Here is a 12,460-nt window from a genome sequence, read left to right as displayed (position 1 = left end):
CCAGCGCTCAGCCCGGGAGCTCTCTCTTGAACTTTAGGGGAAGCAGGCACTTCAATTCTGATTTTTCAGCAGCTCTCGAGAGGTGAAGCCATGGCTTCAAGCGGCAAATGCTAACGCTGCTTCCCACCCCTGCCCGCGCAGCCCCTGCGGGCAGGGAGGCTCAGACAAGAGCCCTCAGGAGCTCTGGGGCTCTGTCGCAGCCCCGGGCTGAGCCGAGCTCCACCTGGGGCTGTTCGTGACTTCGCAATGATGCAGACACCCGTTCGTCCCTGCTAGGGGTGGCTTTATCCCCCCCACCCCCGCCCCGGGGCTCCAGGGTCTGGATGCTCCGAAGCTTCATCAGCGGCCGGCGCCTGTCCCTGCATGAGACGCTGAATCCTCCGTGTGAGGGAGGCGTTATTTTCAACCTGCAATGCTTTAAATGCTTTAAAGAACCCCACGGTGTGCCTCCCCCCGCCCCCTGGCCGTGTCCCCCATGCTGCCGCGGTGATGGGGACACCCACCACCGGTGCCACCAGCACCCATCCCCTCCCCATGGCCTGCCCTGAGCCACCCCCAGGGGACACGGCTGTCCCACAGGCGTGGAATCCAGCACGCAGACACCTGAGCATCCACGGTTTGCTTTGCCATCCTGGCTCACGCGGGGCCCGAACCGCCCCCCCAGCCCCGCGTCCCAGCCCCCCGACTCGTCCCGCGGCGTGGGGCTTCGCGGCTGCCCTTCTCCCCCGCATTTTTTCCAGCCTTGACAAAAAAAAAAAGAAAAAAGAAAAAAAAAAAGAAAAAAAATCAGCCATTTGCTGTTCAGCGGTTTCCGTGGCAACCCCATTTCCCCATCCTCTCGCTCCATGTCTCGCTAACCCCCTCCCTGGCCCCAGTTGCTGGGCCCCAAAGCGTGGTGGCGGGTCCCTATCCGCGGGGATGGAGCGGGAGGTGGTGGATCCTGTTGTGCCCGACTCGGGACGGCTGGTCTTTGGGGGGGGGACCCTTTTCCAAGGCTTGCCGAGCGCCTGGATGTCTTGGAAGGGGGATGGAGCGACTGGCGGTGAATCGTGTCGGAATTGAACTAAATTAATGCGATTCCAGAGCTGGCTTTTACCCCTCCATGCGGGTCCCCGTGCCCTACTGCCCGGGGCAGTGGGACCCCCCCTTTCTCTACATCGAGCAGGGGTTGGGCCCCTCTGGACCCTCTTTGGGGAGATGCTGTGGCTGCATGCCCCCCCCCCCCGAGCCCCCAGGAGGCTGGCGGTGTTTTGGGGGCTACTTCTGGCCCATGGGAGCATCTCTGGATCCATCAAGGAAGGCTGTGCGTGCCCTGGGCTGCGGCGTCGCAATTTAATGCATGTCAGGATGGCTGAGCACGTGTCCCTCGCCAGTTTTGTGTCCGGGGTGAGGAACTAGGGGGGTGATGGAGGGACGGGGGGCGGGGGGGGGGCACGCACAACGACCTGTCACCGAGGCCTGGGCTGGGGCATCCAGTGCGGTGCTGAGCGCCGGGCTCATCCTGCACCATCAAGGGCTTGCAGAAAAGCCCTGACACGGGACACGAAGGGCTGCGTTCGACGGGAGCCTGACCCTCGTTAGGGCTGCCCCACAATTAGCCGTCAGGTCCTGACGTCCCCCGAGCCAGCCCGCCGGCTCGCATCCCTCGCGGCGGCTGGAAACCCGAGTGGTATTTAGCCGTAGCTTCATCAGCTGTTTTGTTTTCTCTCTCTCCTTAAAGGTCAGGAGGCTCTGCCTGATGTTCCCGCTGCAGAGCCGTGGGGATCGACTCCTCTGGTCACCGGCACCGGGGCAGAGCAGCTTGTCCAAGTGACAACCTTACTCCTTACCCAGCATCGCGGGAGCCGCCCGTGCCCCCAGCTTTTAGCCCTGTGGTATAATCCCGCTTCGTCCTCCTTCACTTCAGGGCTGCTCGAATGTGCAGCGGGGGAAGAAAATGTCCGTTCAATAGATTAAACTGCCCCTCCGCTTGCTCCAAGCCCCGGGGGATGAGCAGAAGAGACGCCCGAAGAAAGGATTTGCCCTCAAAAATCAGAACAAACCTGCCAAAGCCCGCTGCGAGGGCAGAGGGAAAACCTGAGACAGCACCGGCAGCCTCTGCGATAAAAACTGGATGCCCAAGGTGAAGAACAGACCCCAAACCCCTCATCCCAGCTTCCCAAGCCCCCGTTTGCAGTGACGGCCACTTCCCCAAGGGAGTATCCCCCCCTTCTTGTAGCCAGAAGGACTCACAGATGTGATTTCCACACCTCCAGCTCCTCGCTTGGCGCTAACGGCCTCGAAAACCACGCGCAAGATTTATCGGCATGACCTGCTTCGCCATTGGCAGTAGATAGGATTCGGCTCTCCTGGGAAAAACCCGCCGGCGCAGAGCCACATCGCTCCCACCTTCCCATCGGGGCTGCTCCGAGGGGTGACGTCCCCGAGGTGATGCTCGGTGTGCGTGGGGGGGGGGGACCATGCCCGGTGTGGGGGGACAGTGGAAGGGGCCAGCCCTGCTCAGGAATTGAGCTGATTCGCTTTAAAAAGCAGGAAAACGCAGCGCTGGTGGGTTTTTCGGGGGGGGGCGAAAATGATGCTGAGGGTGCTGAGCACGGTGGGGGGAGCCCAGAAAACTCCCCGTTCCCCCGTGAACTGGGAAAGCTGGGAAAGGCACCCACTGCGCCCCCCCAATACAGAGCATTGCTGAGCTCAGGGACACCAACAGCTATTCCCCAAATCCCAAATAGCCCCCAATCCGAGCAGACCCCTCTCCAGCCCGTGACTTGAAGCCAGATGAAAGCAAGAGCTACGGACACCCTCGATTTTTTTCGGGGGACAACGTCTGCTGCATCTCCTTCGAGCCGTGGCTCGGTCGGAGCCTTTCAAGCTGCTCTGCTGGTGGGCTTTTGGGGGGCTTTTTGTTTTAATTAAACCCCAAAGCTCTGGTTTTCCTGAGCGCGAGGTGCATAGGAGGATGGGATGTGCGGGAATTTGGGCTGGATCCCCCCGGGTACCAGTTTGTTAAAGGACGCGGAGGGGTGGTGGGTTCCCTAAATACTTGGAGGAGCCTGGTAGGGGTGTACAGGGCAATCAGAGCAGGATTCCCCCCCCCCGCCCCCCAAAATACAGAAATATTGCTAAAATAGGCAGAGGCCCAGCCCGCCTCTTCCCCGGCCGAGCCAAAATACTGGGAATAAAGCCGTGGATTTGGCCTGACTGGATATTGGGGTTTCTTTTCCTGCAAAACAAGGCGGGGGGGGTGGTGGGGTGGTGGAAATAATTCGGTTTGTCACCTGCAACGTTCGCGATCCACGGGAGGGAAACGGTTCATTGCGTTGTAGGGGTGCCCCGCCTCATCCCCCAGCCTCCCCATAGGCTTTTTGACGCTTAAATGCATCAAACGAGGCCAAAGCGGACCCCAGACCTTTGCTTCTAAAATGAAACGCGTCGCACGGAAAGTTACAGAATATATACTTTTCCCGAAAGAAAAAAAAACGTGCCCTTTGGTTTCCCGGCCAAAGAGGTTTGCTGAGTCTGCAGAGCACTTTCATCTCAGCCTTCCTAAAATCACAGCACTTGGCAGAGACTTTCATTTTCCCCTTGCCTTCGCCGAACGGGCGGAGGAGGAAGAACTGAGCAAAGATTCCCCCATTAAAAGCAAAAAGCAAAAAAAAAAAAAAACCCAGAAAAATCAATCTTTCTCGACATTCAGCTGGAGCCAGGTATTCTCTTCCCTCTCGGGGCCAGGACGGAGGAGATGCCGGGGAAAACACCTCGAGAAACGCTATAAACCCACCCCCACCATCTCCCCCGGCTCCCCTAGTCCACATGAATTCCCATCCCTGTGCTTCCCACATCAGCAAGTCGACCTAAATATTAACGGAGAGAGGGAAAAAAAAAAACAAAAACCAAAAAAAAACCCCAAACCACATTGGCTTTTTTCGCCTGACGCTTCTTTTTCTCCCCGCCAGGAGCTCTCGGGCACTCGGCAATTAGGAGCGGCAGATTAATCTTTAGTGATATAATGAAGTGCCACGCGGCTTGAGGACGGGGCCGGCGAGCAGGGGCGGTTTCTCCTCTGAATTAGCGCGGTTTGGGTGCGGGCAGAGCACCCAGGGTGGGAGGGAGGTGGGAAAGCGGAAGGGGCTGGGGAGGGGTGCGGGCGCTCAGCGGGATGCCCGAGGCTCATCCCCCTCCCCTGGTCCTCCGCATCCCACCGCGTGGAGCGGCCAGGGTTTGGGCTGCTGAAGAAAAACCATCTTTGCGCATTTTCTAACCCCGATTTCCTTGGCTGCGGCACGCCCGAAGCATCTTTCCACCTTTTTTTTTTGCAGTGTCCCGGTGTGTCCTGTCCACGCGCAACCCCCGGCCGACGGTTTTCTCGAGCAAAAAGTGCCCCAGGGTGGCAGGTTGGGGCTGTGCCCAAGCCCTGGTTCGCCCCAGCCATGTCTGTGCCTCCTTTCTCCAAGGTCCCCGCGAGCTGGAAAGCCGAGAGTGCCTGGCACTGAAGGCCGCATTCTTCCAACGAGCCGCCTTGTCTTTCCAAAGTGAAAATATAAATAGCTCGTCCTGTAACGAAGTGATTACCCAGGAGCCGTGCCACCACCGCCAGCCGCTCTTAGCAAACCCATTACCTGCAGCAGCCAATTTACTCCCGAGTCTGGCAGGGTCAGCAACCGTCAGGGAAGCAAATGCTAATTAATTGCACTCTGCAAAGCAGCCTGGCCGAGCGCGGCGTGCAATTAGTGAGTTAACTGCAACCGCCCCTGCGCCGGGCTTGGGGCTGAAGGGGCGACCGAGCTGCCGTCGGCCGTGCTGGGCAGGGACCAACTTCAGCTCTGCAGCAATGACTAGGGGTGAGGACAATAACTTTGTGTTGGGGACATGTGTGTCATGTCGTAAATGTGGGATGTGTCACCCGTCCTGGTCCAGCACCCGTCTCGGTCCAGCACCCGTCTCCATCCCGAACTGTGCCCTCATCACTCATCCCCATCTCCATCCCGAGCTGCCCCCTCATCACCACCCTGGTCCAGCATCCATCGCCATCCTGAGCTGTGCCCTCATCTCTCGTCCTGGTCCAACACCCGTCTCCATCCTGAGTTGTCTCCTCATCACTTGTCCTGGTCCATCACCCGTCTCCATCCTGAGTTGTCCCCTCATCACTCATCCTGGTCCAACGCCCATCTCCATCCTGAGCTGTCCCCTCATCACTCATCCCCGTCTACATTCCGAGCTGTCCCCTTGTCACCACTCCGGTCCAGCACCCGTCTCCATCCCAAGTTGTCCCCTCATCACTTGTCTTGGTCCAACACAAGTCTCCATCCAAAGCTGTCCCCTCATCACCACCCTGGTCCAGCGCCCATCTCCATCCCAAGCTGTCCCCTCATCACCCACCCCAGTCCAACGCCCATCTCCATCCTGAGCTATGCCCTCATCACTTGTCCCCATCTCCATCCCTTGCTGTCCCCTCCATCAAGGGGACGTGCTCCCTCTGCCCAGCCATTTTGCAGGTAAACGTGATATTTCCTCAGGGCGGGAGAACTGCTCAGACTGTAAAAACTCCTGGTGATGGGCGATGCGGAGCCCTGGGAGGAATCATGCGCTAATGCCCTTACACTGCTGCCGCGGTGAGTCATCCAGGCCCTCGGAGGATCCCGGCTGCGCTTGGATACGGAGGAAGGTAGAAGCACAAGGCGAGAGAAGCACAAGAAACAATCGTTTCGCTCATAAGATATCTTGGCTACAGCGAAGCAAAAATGTCCCCTTGCCATCCACCCACGGCTCCGGTCCCAAGGCCACGGGGAGGAGGGGATTTAGTGCTTGCTGTTGGGTGGGCAAGGAGAGAGGCTCGTTTAGCAGAGAAGTGGGAGCACTTAGCCTGGGAACACTTCAAGTCATTAGCGGAGCACAATTATTAGTGTTTTTCTTCCCCCCAGTAGCTGGTATCTCTTTGCGGGCAGGAGGAGGAGGGGTCTCTCCATCAGGCGGGTTGGAAAAATCCACCCTGGGGTTGGGAATCAGGTTGGAGCAACCCCCTGAAGGTGGTTATGGGCAGACGCTGCCTCCCTTCACCCGTGGCAGCATCCCTGCTCCCGGTCCCTCGGCCGCATCTCTGCCAGCTCCGGCATCGATGGGGACAGGAGGGTCCCCATCTCCTGGGGACCACGGCCACCCCCGACCGAGCTTTGCTCCCTGCTGTGCCGTGGGAGATGCACAGCCGCGTTTTTGCACGGGAAAGGAGAGTTAAAAACCCAAACAACCCCCCCAAAAAACCCCCAATCCCTTAAATCAACAGCACTGTGGCTAAGCCAACACCTCCGTGCACCGGGGCTGCTTCCCGAAGGCCGAGCTGGGGAGCGAGAAGGGTTTTACACATCAAAAACAACTTTTCCCCCCCCACACAAAAAAACCTGCTGCAGCCAAAAACTTGGCGGGGAGGGTGGGAAAAAAGTCTGTTTCCAGCCTGCTTTCCTCTCCTCCGTCAATAAACATCTCCTATCGGCAGAGCGCTTCCTCCAGCCCAAGGGTTTCGTTAGGCATCGGTCATTTAATATTGCTTTTAAATACTTGTGTTTGGCTCTCAGCCGCTTCACCTGGCTCTGAGCGGGGACGCTGGCATTTTGCGTTTGGAAAATGTATGTCTATATTTAGGTGGGCAGACAGATAGATACGGAAGAAGAGCTGTTCCAACCATTAAACTGCCACTTTCAATTTTTCCTTATTACTATTCTCTGCTTAGCCGCGGGCTGGGCTGGCCAACAGCTCCCCGGGGACGGGCGCGCTGGGACCCGCAGGTTTGCAGCCCTAAATGGGGTCTCCAGCAAAAAGCAACCCCCCCCCGACCCCATCACCAGAGGAGAAATCATCCCCCCAAATGTCTTCCCAAGGCTGTGGCGTGCAGGAAGGGGACAGGGACGTGGCCAGGGGGGGTCAACGGAGCTGAGTCTGTCCCCGGCTTCATGCCGGGCTGCGATGGCTTTGGGGAGGAAGAGTGGGAGCGGGGAGGGAGGAAGATGTCGCACACCTGCGAGATGCTGCGGTGGGGGAGGAGGGGGGGGATTTTTGTGCCTTTCAGGAGAAGAAAGAAAAGTGGCGGTGGGGAGAGAAATCACCTTCTGGGATCAGCCGTCGCAGGTTTGGCAGGCTGGAGGAGGGGGAGCTGCCTTGGAAGCTGGGAGAAGCAGGAACAGGCGACGGCTGAGCGCAGGAGCCTTCGCCGGCACTGCTCCTCTTCCTCCCGCCCCTGCCCTCGCCCAGCCCCACACCGGCTCCGCAGTGCCGGCAGCTCACCCTCGGGATGGCCAAAACCCCTGATCGGGGGTGCCCAGCGTCCCGCCAGGGCCTTGGTCGTGCTCCCACGCTGGGCTCTGGCTCTGCCAGAGGTTTCCTCCAAGACCCATCACTGATGGGATTCAACTTGTAGTTTAAGCCACCATCGGCGCGGACGTGTCTGGGTATCTCCTCTTTGCTAGTAAAGACAAAACCAGGGGTGCCAGTGCCCCCCGAGGACCCTCCATCCCAGACCTCTCTGGCATTCCCACCCCTTTTCTCTGGATAACACCCGCTGGCTTCGCTGGGAGCAGCCGTTATTCCCTCCCAGCCCATGTCACTTCATCCTTGCAACCAAGGCCACCCGTTCAAGTGGTTGAGCCCAGACGGACACCAGCAGCATCAGTCGTGACCACAGAAGAGCCATGCCATCTCCCCGGTCTCCGGAGGCTCCCGGGACTGGCCGATGGACCGGGAACGCTGGCAGCAGCTCTGTCCCACGGCATGGCATCGCTCCGGGCATCAGCGTGGGAAGCAGGTGGCCATCTTGGAAAAATATGGTATTGGGCAGCCACCATCTGTGTCCTTTTGGGTGGAGGAGGTGCTGCGCGCCCCGGGTGCTCTCCCGAGGCCAGCGGGACAAGCCAGGACAGATGGCAGCCGGCATCTCATTTTATCAGGCTGGGAAGCAAAGCAAAGCACAATCCTTGGTGCTGGCAAAGGGCTGGAGAAGGGACCAGCTGGGGTGTCATCACCGCGAACACCGAGGTGCGTCTTCTGCAGCTCTCCGGTGAGGGTGGGAAGGTTCATCACCTCATTTGAAGCTTTGAAGGCAGGTTCTTGCCTTCTGCTCCTCGCCAGGTGCTTGCACGTGCTCACAACACCCGGGAAAGGAGAATGCACGGGTGTCACCATGAGAAATAAGGCAAGGCCTGACCTTACAGCTGTGTGTTCGACACCCAGCGGAGCTGGAGGGACCGGTGCCGCAGCCACGGAGCTTCCCGTATGTCCCACTGGTGGTTGCGGTTCTCAAGGAAGAGGCTGGTCACCTCCAAAGCCCCAAACTACAGCAATTTATTTGAAGACACAGGCAGGGTTGGCACCTCCAGCCAGATGCTTTCAGCCCTCGGCAGCCATCGGGGATATGTGCGTGGTGGTCCCTGCGTCTACGTTGCTGGGGGCGCTCGGGGGCTGAAATGCCCCCTAATTTAGGGGGGGGATGTTTCAAAAGAAAAGACCCAACCAACAAGTGATGTTGGATCTTCTGCTGGAGATGTTCTCTGGACAAGGTAGGGATGAGCGGGTTGGAAAGCCAGTGGCTGGCTGGTGGCCACAAGGCTTTGCTTGGGGGCCACAAGGCTTGCGGGGCGATGGAAGCGGTTCCCAGACTCCAGTTCCCATCCGTCGCTGCGTCCAGGCTGGAACTCCCCCAGCCGGCGAGATCTCCCTGGGAGCTTGGTAGGATTTTGTATACAGATTTGTAAATATTGCATCCCTTTCACTATTTCCTTTTTATTTAATTATTAACGTTTCATTAAATAGAGCGAAAGGACGGGAAGGTTTCGCTCTGTTTAGAAAACGAATGTTACTGCCGTAAGACCGTAATTTTGTTGCCGGTTTTTCCTGAATGCGTTGCAGCGGCGGTTTTCCGTAAAAGAAAACAGTGCAGGACTGGATATTGTGCGAAAAGTGCTGCGACTCCTCAAATCCTACGGGACAATTTGAAGCCGGCAACCGCCGGACAACTTCCATTTTTGAGGCCACACCTGGGAAGAGTGAAGAAAGGTCGTTTTGAGGCTGCCGTGCCTAGGAAAGCCCAGCGCCCCACGGCTAGTGGGGCGACGAAAGCAGTTCCCAGAGAGCAGAAGACCAGGTCTCAGTTTTCCCTCCTGGAATCTTCACCCTGGGAGCGATCCCCAGATGTTTGCGATTTTTCCGGCCGGGGCTGCGGCGAGTGGAGGAGGTGGGTTTGAGGCTGCCGTGCCTAGGAAAGCCCGGCACCCCACGGCTAGTGGGGCGATGAAAGCGGTTCCCGGAGAGCATGGGAACAAGCCACAGTTTTCCCTCTTGGCATCCCTCCAGGTCCGAACCACCCAAATCCCCGTCCTTCAGCCCAAACGCAAACCTTAGCCAAACCCTCCTGTGCTTTTTCCATCGGTTTTCCACCCTGAGGAGGTTTCCTCTCCTCTCCCAACCCCAAACCAACCCATCCCACGGACATTTGGAGGAGCGTGAAGGAGTAGAGGGGAGATGCAAACTCTGTGCCCGGAGCAGGAGGCACCAAAACGGTGTCGGGGGAGAGGAGCCGGGCTGCGCCCTGCGATTCGGCGCAGTCGGAGAGCAGCAGGACGGCAGCTGGGCGAGCGCTGACCTGGATTCACAACATCAAAGACGACACCGGCTTCCTCCCTGCTCGCTGCAGAGCCCTTGGAGGCGGCGAATCGATGGGCTGAACGCCCACGTGTCTGTCCGTCCCATCCCGCTCCCGGCACCCGCTCCGCGGTGGATGTGCCGGTGGCGGCTCGGCTGTGGGGACCATGGGCCATGGCAGGAGCATCCCGTCTGCTCCAGGAGCTGTGGCAGGAAGCTAAAAAGTTGCAGAAAAAGTAAATACTTTATATGCCGAGAAGGAAAATGGCCTCCTCCGTGACCAGGGTGGTCCAAGGTGGCCCAGGGGGTCTAACTCTGGTCCTGCTGGTACGGCAACAGGCGCCGGCAAATCCTGTCAGACCTGTGGGAGACGGACAAACGGACCTTATTCCCTTAGGGAACCTGGCTGTAAAACTCCTTCCTGTCCCTTGGTAGTGCAACACGTATGTCTGCACACACGCACATGCGCGTGGGGCCCTCCTCCCTCCAGCACGTCATCACTAGCCATGGGCACCAGGACACGCGGTCCCCACGTCACGACCAGCCCCAGGCACCAGGACACACGGTCCCCATGTCACAAGCAAGGACAGGCACCAGGACACCCAGTCCCCATGCCACCACCAGCCACAGGCACCAGGATACATGGTCCCCGTGTCACCACCAGCCCCGGGCACCAGAACACGAAATGTCCCCATGTCACCACTAGCCACAGGCACCAGGATACATGGTCCCTGTGTCACGACCAGCCCCAGGTACCAGGACACACAATGTCCCCATGTCACCACTAGCCACAGGCACCAGGATACATGGCTCCTGTGTCACCACCAGCCCCAGGCACCAGGATGCATGGTCCCCGTGTCACGACCAAGCACAGGCACCAGGACACACAACGTTCCCATGTCACAACCAAGGACAGGCACGAGGACACAATGTCCCCATGTCACCACCAGCCCCAGGCACCAGGATACACGGTCCCTGTGTCACAACCAAGGACAGGCACCAGGACACACAGTCCCCATGTCCCATCCCCAAGGGACCTGCTCCCTGCCCAGGAAAAGCCGGCCCCAGCCCCGCTGGGGAGCCCAGTGCTCACGTTGACACCAATTCCCTCCAGCAGCAGCTCAAAGCTTTATTTTTTCCCACCACAGCTCCGTCTCGGAGCAGCATCCCGCCTGGATCCCCCCCCCACTCCCCCCTCCCCAAGATGGTTCATTTATGAGATGACTCACAGGTTGTTAACGCTCCCGAGGCGCCTCGGATGGAAAGCGGTGATGCCACCTCCGAGAGCCAGCCGTGGTGGGAGAGGGGGGGACAGCCCGGCCTCCACAGCTCCCCGAAATCCGGGGAGACGCTGCCAGTTCCCAATCAATGCTCCATTGTCAGTCGAAGGCGGCACCGAGCGGGGGTGTGAAAATACCGAAATAAGCAACAATCAGGGGAAAAAAAGGCTCCTGTGGGGACTGAGTCCCCCGGGGCTGGGGTACGGTGCAGCGTCCTCGGCTGCCAGCACGGCTCAGGGGACGCTGGCGGTGTCTGTGAGCCATACGCTGGCCCCGTCCCCGGCCCTGCTGTGGGGCCAGGCGCCAGCTGGGGTGAAGGAAAAGGGCTCGGTAACCCCTCAAATAAAATAATCGGCTTGGAGGCATTTTTCAAGGAAAGGGGATGAACCAGCGGATGCACCCACCCTGTATTTGTGAGGACCCTCGGTGCGCCCAGCCCCGGGTGGGAGCAGGGGGCTCGGGGCAGGCTGGCATTGGCTGGGGACAGTCTCCCTCTGTGCCCTGGGGACACCGAGAACATCTCGGGGGATGCTGGTGGCATCACCCTCCCGCCTCGCCCAGGACACCGCTGATCTCCGGGAATGGGTTCGGTGCCGGCAAAGTGCCCAGCTGAGATTTCCCATCCAACCTCCCGAGGCGGCTCCGAGCCCCCGGCCGTCTCCCAGCGCCGTGCAAACACCCTGCCCTTGGAGACAGCCTCCCCGCGCACAATGCCGAGGAAATAATGCTGCAGAAAACGTGCCCCCCCCCCCCCCCCCGCCCCTCGCCATTCAGCCACGCATAATGGCGAGGCAGAGAAGAATCTCATCTAATTTTAACTCCCCTGACGGCCGGGCTTTGTTCTTTCCCAGCAGCTGCCCCACAAGGTATGAAAACACTCGGATCTGTTGACGTGGGAAAATAAAACACACAAATCAGCCCATTTTCCTCTTCAAGGCCAATTTACTTGGAGCTGTCAGTGGAGGGGTGGGGGGAAGCGATGGGAGCCGGGGGGAGCAGCCTGGACCCGCAGCTCGGTGGGTACCAGTGAGGTTGGGCTGATGTTCGTGGAACATCTGCTCCATTCGCTCCCTTTCTTGGGAGCCCCAAAACATCTCAGACCTACAGAAAACAGGGCGACCTTTTCTGTTGCAGTTCCCCGAGGTGTGATTCTGCACATCCTTCTAATCAAGGGAAAGAGGGTGCAAACAGAGGCCCCCCCGCCCCCAAAAGTGGTTCATCACAAGCTGGGCTCCATCCAGGTGGTTCCTCATAGATGCAGTGGGAGAGACAGAAATCCTCCGGGCACAGACATCCATCCATCCCGCCTGAAGGGGCTGAGTTAGGATGGGGTGGAACAGGTCCTGAAGAAGTATAATGGCAGCTCAGGGGGAGCAGGTGGTGGGGTTGGTAAATCCCATCTGGTACATCAGTTGCGTTAGGGAATGGGTGGGTGGACGGGTGGATGGATGGATGGAAGGTTGGATGGATGGATGGTTGGTTGGACGAATGAATGGAAGGTTGGATGGAAGGATGGATGGATGGATGGGTGGATGGGTGGATGGATGGATGGATGGATG

Source organism: Rissa tridactyla, chromosome 18 (genome assembly GCF_028500815.1).
Source record: "Rissa tridactyla isolate bRisTri1 chromosome 18, bRisTri1.patW.cur.20221130, whole genome shotgun sequence".
Classification (NCBI taxonomy): domain Eukaryota; kingdom Metazoa; phylum Chordata; class Aves; order Charadriiformes; family Laridae; genus Rissa; species Rissa tridactyla.
This window is presented reverse-complemented; position numbering follows the sequence as displayed.